Raw genomic sequence first — 7,435 nt, forward strand, 5'->3', positions numbered from 1 at the left:
AAAGAGCAGTTGGCAAAACTCTTGGCTGTGCAGAGTGTCAGAAGTGATAGGCTAAAAAAAATAAAGGGTGAGAAAATGTCATCATAATTTATTTTAGGAATTTTGATCTGGAAAAATATTAAATGCATTTGGGAATGATTAACAGACATTAAAATCTATTTTTAATAGCTTAGATACAACTCTGTAGTATAGAATGCTCTCCAGGATTAAAGAAAATTGCAACTGTCTCCTTGTCTAGGAGAGATAATAATCTGTTCTATGGAAAGACAAGTTGTAGGCCTGAAAATTATTTACTGATAGATCATTGGTGCAAAGATATCGAAGGCTTCAAGGACTCAAGCTTAGCTCTGCTGGACTTCGTAGCTATTTTTTTTTTTTTTGGAAAAGGGAGGTTAACAACGCAGAGCCTAGGTATTTCATTTTAAAAGGAACAACAACAGCAAAAATATGAATAAAAATTTACAATCATTAGACTGCTTTATGAGAAATGCTTAAAGGAAAAAAAATCATAGCTTTGCATCTGTATTTAGGAAGAAATTACTAGCCCATGAGCACCCTTGCATGTCAGTCCTGAGTGGGCACTGATGGAAATTTTCAGACTAACATGCAGTAATTAAAGTAATGTGCGTTAGGGTAACTCAGAGAACTAAATTGCTGGTTTTCAGAGTTCATATTGAAGCTTGGAGAAAAAGACTTTGCAGATACTAAATTAGACACAAAAATTTCAGAAGAAAAGTGAAACACGTTGAAATAACTGCAGTAATTCAAGCAGAGGATGACAAGAGGTCAGGGATGTTCTGTCACTTAAGCAAAGGATGAACTCAGACACTAGAGATAACCCTCAGAGTGCTTCTCCCAATCTTTCTGGTTTTTCCACATTGCCTCATTATTACTGCTTATTTAAGCTTCTTTGGTCTCTGCTTACTTTGAATTGTTGAGCTGACCATATAGATTAATGCCAGGTACATGGCCCCTTCTGTTTTAGTTACTTTCTAGTTTCAGTGACAAGACATATGACAAACACAAGTGAAAGAAGGATGAGCTCACTTCTGGCTTCTCATCATTTGAGGGAATGCATGATGTCAGAAGCCTGAGGCATCCAGTCCCTTGTCTGTAGCCAGGAAACAAAGACATGAATTCTGGTGTTTAGTTTACTTCTTTCTTCTCCTTTAGTCTATTCTAGCCCATGGAATGTTGTTGGCCACATTGAGGGTGGTCATTCCCACTCCTATTAACCCAATCTAGAAAGTCCCTTAATACAAGAACAGAGTTTTATACAACATGCCTGTTCTCGGGGAGAACACCTACGACATAATTATGTGTACTTCTTGATCTCATCATACAAGACAAGCACAAAGGCACCATCCATGCCCCTGAGAACGTTAGACCATGCACCCTTGAAAAAGGCCTTGCTTCCTTCGTCATGAGCAATCTTCCTCCAGCAGTCGATCGTGCCTGTGTACATGATGTCAGTTCCTTTGCGTCCTGACTGCATCATCATACGACGGCGAACCATGTCAAAGGGATAGGAAGTCAAGCCAGCGACAGCAGTGACAGACTGTGCAATCATCCAGCTGATGAAGATGTGCGTGTTCTTGGGATCTGGAAGCATTCCCTTTGCAGTGTCATAGATGCCAAAGTAGGCAGCTCGGTAGATGATAATGCCCTGGACTGACACATTAAAGCCTTGGTACAGGCCCCCAATCCCATCAGATTTGTAGATCTTAACCAGGCAGTCACCAAGGCCTTTGAATTCCCTTTCAGCTCCAGCTTTGCCCACATCAGCTGCTAGACGGGTTCTGGGCTTGTCTGTTTTATCAATGGCAACTATTTACCAGTTGAAAAGTGGGAAGCAATAATATTCATCTGACCAGTTTTCTCTTAAAGCCATTTCCATAATGACAATAATGATGGGACTCAATTATATTTTTTATTTCAGTCACTCCTGATAATAAAAATTGAAGAAATAAAAAATATCTAAAGACAAAAAAAGAAAAAAGAACAGAGTTTTAGCTCTGAGATTTTAAATTCATCCGGTTGAGAATAAGCTTACCACTGCAGATGTTTGATGAAAGGTTTTTGATTAAATAGCAAAAAACATTACAGAAACATTGAAGGAAATAGCATTTATTAGTAAACTGAGTATAAGAGAATAAATAAGCAATACATAGACCCCTAAAATAATGATTCTAGGAATACATCTTTTATTTTTAGGAAAAAGTTGAAAGTTTTCATTTACTAAGGCAGAGTTTGGAGTTGTCTTCAGATTGTGGCTCAAATCAGGATACTAGAGAGATACATACTCAAACTCTGAGAGCAGCGCAGATACAGAATCGGCTTGAGTGGCCATCAGCACATGAAAGGAATAAGAAACTATGACACATACACACAATTGAATATTATTCACCCACGAAGACCACTAGTATTATAATATATAATAGAATGTTATCCAACTATAAAAAAGGTCACTTGAAGCAAAATGATGGAAATAGGATTCTTTGTGAAGTGAAACAGGAAAGGTCAAGTGTCACGTGTTCTCTCTCATGTGGAAACCAACGAAGTTGAGCTGCAGGTACAATAGTGACTTCTAGTGAGCAAGCGTGCAAAGCAGAAAGAAGATTGGATGAAGAAAGGTTGAATCACGTGTTAAACATCAAATTGAGAGATCAGAATGCGGAATACATACATGTTAATGAAAATTTAGGTAAATATTAGGTGAACATAATTGAAATCTATGTGGGGTTAGGGAAAAAGTAAAGGACTAACACTTTATCTCCATCACCTGGAATGGTATCTAGTGCAGTTGTGGTTGATCGGCATTCCCCAAGAGCATCTTAAAAGAATACCCACTGTGTTTTTTAAGGGCTAGATACTGCATTCTCTTTGCTGTTGGAGAGACAGGACTGCCAGCCAGGAAGCATCCAGACAGAAAAATTAGGTTTGACTTGAATGATCTGGTATAACAGAAGTACTTTTGAAGTCTAGAGATGTAGGTGGGGTTTACAGGGTCCACACAACTACTTTTGTATAAAAACACAATAAAGACTACTTTCAACTGGCCAGAAACATCTTATATCAAATTTAGAAATTAATTTTAGAGGTATGCAACAAAGAGGCAGAGTCTGAAAGTACTGTTGGCTGAAATTAATTTGATGCATATAAGACTTTTTATTTAGTACATAAATTTTTAAACAGTTATATGTACAAGAATTACACTGTAAATACAATTGTAAATGTAAACCTAATTATGTAGACTTATGTGAGAAGAGTTATTTTATCTGAGCTTCTGATTGACTTAGATGTCCTTCATAACACCATTACAACTTCTCTGCCCTTCAGCATTCTCTATTAAGAAGTTGATGAACTGTCTGCATTTAAACTCATTAAGCACTTTTCTATGTAATATCTATCTATAATACATGGTCTCAGTCAAATGGGAGAACCCCATTTGGATGGACTGAATTCTCTCAGGAGGCATAATATCCTTAGCACTAATTCTTGTGAGAGATTAATGTCATGTATAAAGCATAGAACATGAAATAATTTAAAACACAACCAATACTAAAGCATTATTTCACTGTGTGTAAAAATAAAGTGGATAATGTTTTTTGACCAATGTGAGAGTTTGTGTGGTCACTAAGATTTTATTTTGTGGTTGTAATTTCTCTTTTTTAAAATTAATTTTTATTGAGCTCTACATTTTTCTCTGGCTCTAAGATTTTTAAAATCAGATTTTTTTTTTGAGAGTGGGATTTGAAAGTACTCCAAGCTGGATATTGTAAATAGATTTCCAAGTAGGTATTGGGGCTAGCTTTTGATATGTATGACTATTTTTCATTTTGAGAGACAATCAAGGGAAAGTCATAAGGTAGGCAGCAACACCTGTTTCAAACCATTCGCTCAATTTCTTTTTATTTTACTCTGTAGATAATGAGTCAGGCTAACTTTAAGCCTGTGATTCAGGTAGAACAGGCAATCACATAACTCTGGATTTATTTCATATGTCAATGAGCTCAATACATTAGCTATGTTTCATGTAAATAAAAATGTCCATGATGAGCTTGCAGGAGTGAACCCAAAGCTCAACGTTGTAAAGCAGGTATGCTGTAGAGACTCTGTAGTATATCTTGGGGAGGAAGACATTGATTATATAACACATTGTAAGGATTTATTTTGTTCATTTGATGATATAGCATGTCAGACAAAGGTTCTCATCCACTGTCTTAAGCTACTCTACCATCCAGAGCATCAGTATGCACCACATAGAAGCTGTGTGAATTGAGTCAGGTAGTGTAGGCTAGGCACTTTTCTAGTTTTGTGAGTCCAGATAAAATGTCTTGACCTCATTAAAGCTTGGTGTTAGTACACAATTTGTAGAAAATTCAGGATCTAGTATGAAAGTCCAGGAGAAGTATGTATCTTGAGAGTCCAATAACAAGTAGTAGAGCCTCAGGAATTGGACAAGATTTGGGACTCATAAACAAAGGATAAATCTGAGTCATACAGATGTAATCAGCTCAGGAGAGTTACTGTAGAACAGGGCAATTATAGTTAATAACATTGTGTTCTTTAAAAATTGCCAACAGTAACTCTGAAATTTTCTCACCACAGGAAAAAAATTATATGTAAATATTAAATATTAAAATTATGTTGATTTAGTTATTTAGACATGCATACATATATCAAAAGGTTGCATGCATCATAAATGTATAAAATTATATCAGTTAAAAATTGACTTTGGGGAATTGGAGAGATGGCTAAATAGTTAAGAATACTTTCTGATTTCACAGAATACTTGAGTTCTGATCTCAGTACCCCATCACTCAAAGTGTGGGCAGAGTTGAGTTTCTTTGGACAATTCAGGGGAGACTCCTGCCCTGTTTTATCAGTCTCTCCAGTAGAGATGATCCTTAGCTTACCTTGACTGGTGGCATAATCACTTCAGCCACATACCTGTCTTCTTGTTTGCCTTATCTTCATCATTTCTACATTTCCATCCCTGTGTCCACATTTCCCCTGTTTATAAGAACAGAGATCACATCCATTTTGATCCACCCTGATGTCCTCATCTTAAACTGGCTTCAGCTGCAAAGATCCTATTTCAAGACACAGTCTGGATAAGGAGAGGACTTCAGGATACTGTGGGAACAGGGAAGCTTTAGGCCTGCAATGCAGCACCTCTACCTCTTGCTTTCCCAAGCAAGCTCTGCCAGTTCACATCTATTGATGCCAAAGGCACCTTTCTGAGAACTACCCCTTGTGTACCCTACTGTCTTATATCTAGCCAGCATTGGCAGCTTCACTTGAGAATTGTCTTGTGGGACTAGTTGAGCTACAGATACTGGTTTAAGTCAGGAAGCTACTTGGAAACCTTTTTATTCTGCCCTCAATTAGGCTTCTCTTGCATCAGCATCTACTCACATGGATGTCTCTCTTGAGTCTGACTATGTCTTCATTCTACCTTTTACCTTCATCAATCCTCTATTGACATAAATGCCAGCAGCAACAGCTTGCGTTTCTTGAAATTTCTTTTGTATTAGAAGTTCTGACAATTCTACTAAAGGCATTGCCTCAATGAATCAGCACAAGCTTTTTTTTTTTTTATGGTAAACTGGTCATTTTACAAATGAGAAAAATTAGCCCCAGAGACCTTGAGTCATGTTAAGCTGTGTTATTGCACAGTGAGGGCAGGCAGAGCCAGAATGTAAACCTCAGTCAAATTCCTGATGGGTTTTCTTGGCTTGCCAGTATCTAAAAGTCAATTGGTTTCTTAGACTCCATCAAAGGTAAGTAATGAGATATAACATATGACTAAGTTGACATATATTAACTATTCTACATTCTCAGAAAATTATCTTATTCTTTTGTGTCTTTATTTCTTTACTTTTGAGATAGCAAAACATAAGCTGATAATTAATAAACTCTAATTTTCTATGCCTCAAGTTCCTCATAGAAAATCATTATTGAAAATTATGATTTTACGATTATAAGAACCACAGATGCCGGATGACTACAATGAAACTGTTTCTCAGGTGCAGTCGGGGAGTTTCACATACAAATTCAAAACAGTTGTGACAGCATGCACAAAGGCCTGCATAAACTAAAACCATAAAAAATAACAGCCTGGAAGAGGAGTTGGTCATGAATAACACCCCTAGCTGAAAAGCTGCAGGAAACTGATATCTGTGTTGCCAGGGAGGGTTGGTTTTCTTAAGGCACAGCAGACACGAGGGGTTACCAATATGCCATGTACATAATCTTAAAAACCCAGGCACATATAGATCATGCTAAGTTGACTCAACGGGTTTAAGAAAATACAGCACAAGAAGTTGGGAGGAGAGTAGTGGAAAGGGCTAGTGGAAGAATTACAAGGGAGGGAATGGAGGCATAGGCTTGATTAAAACACATTATGTATTTGTATGAAATTCTCAAAAAATAATACAAAATAATTGTTAAATGAATTTTTACTTGGGATTAGGACAGAATTACTAATAATTTCAGAAATATCCCCAAATATACTTTTTGCTATTTTTGTACGATATATTTATGTGCAGCAACATTCTCAGCTTTAATGGTTATGCAAAAAATATTGAAGGTATTCTGTGTCCTGCAGTATGAAATATTCAACCAAGATTAAATCCTTTATGTAAAAACAGATAAGAATATCCATCTCTTTAGTATGCAAATTTGGTATTGTCTCTAAATATGTTAATACTCTATGAGTATCAAAGAATTACTTTAAAATAAATTATGATTCATTATCAAGAAAAAAAGGGATTATTTCACTCATAACCACTCTTTAAATACCTGCATCTCTCTTGTCTTCTATCTTCTATTTTAAAAACTGAACTTGTTTTTAACCCTGTATTTGAAATGTTTTCCTCTCTCTCATCAACAGAATTGGGTAAGGGCACCACACAATACTGATTTTCAAGGAAAGTTCCAGCCCTGGTGTTTCGCATGCACTCCCCCACCCCCCCATGAGAATCACTCTGCTGTTTCCCATGCTTTACTAGTTTGTTCCTCCGGAGACTCAGCCTCAAAACGTGGCACTGGATCAATCGCTGAATTTGGCAGGACTTGAGTTAATCTGATATAGGACTCTCCACAAAGAAATCATATTCAAGTTTTAGTTTCTAAAAGAAAAATAAAAGTGTTTGTGTCTTAGCTATTTTTCCAAAAGAAGAAGAAAAGGAGGATGGGACAGGACTAGGCAAAGAGAGAGACTAGGCACATCAAGAGAGTGGAGGACACATTTTCTGAATCTCTGGGTCTGCCTTTGAACTTCAGGATGAAGCTCTGTTCTCATGGGTTTTTTTTACATCTCTAAAGTGGGACACTTGGGTCTCTTTACACACACACACACACACACACACACACACACACACACACAGAGAGAGAGAGAGAGAGAGAGAGAGAGAGAGAGAGAGAGAGA

The 7,435-nt window shown here is 36.9% G+C and overlaps 1 pseudogene; it reads right to left on the reverse strand.

The window, feature by feature from the left end:
- Positions 1-1,275: 1,275 nt before the first annotated feature.
- On the reverse strand, positions 1,276-5,011 carry LOC102000631 (annotated as a pseudogene).
- Between the last annotated feature and the right edge of the window lie 2,424 nt (positions 5,012-7,435).

This window comes from Microtus ochrogaster, chromosome 21, assembly GCF_000317375.1.
Source record: "Microtus ochrogaster isolate Prairie Vole_2 chromosome 21, MicOch1.0, whole genome shotgun sequence".
Lineage (NCBI taxonomy): Eukaryota > Metazoa > Chordata > Mammalia > Rodentia > Cricetidae > Microtus > Microtus ochrogaster.